Genomic DNA, 902 nt, shown 5'->3' with positions numbered 1-902 from the left:
CTTTACTATGATCATTGATTAGTTCTAGTAATTTTCTGGTGGAGTCTTTAGGGTTTTCTATGTAGAGGATCATGTCATCTGCAAATAGTGAGAGTTTTACTTCTTCTTTTCCAATTTGGATTCCTTTTATTTCTTTTTCTGCTCTGATTGCTATAGCCAAAACTTCCAAAACTATGTTGAATAGTAATGGTGAAAGTGGGCACCCTTGTCTTGTTCCTGACTTTAGAGGAAATGCTTTCAATTTTTCACCATTGAGGATAATGTTTGCTGTGGGTTTGTCATATATAGCTTTTATTATGTTGAGGTATGTTCCTTCTATTCCTGCTTTCTGGAGAGTTTTTATCATAAATGGGTGTTGAATTTTGTCAAAGGCTTTCTCTGCATCTATTGAGATAATCATATGGTTTTTGTTTTTCAATTTGTTAATGTGGTGTATTACATTGATTGATTTGCGGATATTGAAGAATCCTTGCATCCCTGGGATAAAGCCCACTTGGTCATGGTGTATGATCTTTTTAATGTGTTGTTGGATTCTGATTGCTAGAATTTTGTTTAGGATTTTTGCATCTATGTTCATCAGTGATATTGGCCTATAGTTTTCTTTTTTTGTGGCATCTTTGTCAGGTTTTGGTATTAGGGTGATGGTGGCCTCATAGAATGAGTTTGGAAGTTTACCTTCCTCTGCAATTTTCTGGAAGAGTTTGAGCAGGATAGGTGTTAGCTCTTCTCTAAATTTTTGGTAGAATTCAGCTGTGAAGCCGTCTGGACCTGGGCTTTTGTTTGCTGGAAGATTTTTGATTACAATTTCAATTTCCGTGCTTGTGATGGGTCTGTTAAGGTTTTCTATTTCTTCCTGGTCGAGTTTTGGAAAGTTGTACTTTTCTAAGAATTTGTCCATTTCT

This window comes from Bison bison, unplaced genomic scaffold, assembly GCF_000754665.1.
Source record: "Bison bison bison isolate TAMUID 2011002044 unplaced genomic scaffold, Bison_UMD1.0 scf7180017864291, whole genome shotgun sequence".
NCBI classification, from domain to species: Eukaryota; Metazoa; Chordata; class Mammalia; order Artiodactyla; family Bovidae; genus Bison; species Bison bison.
This window is presented reverse-complemented; position numbering follows the sequence as displayed.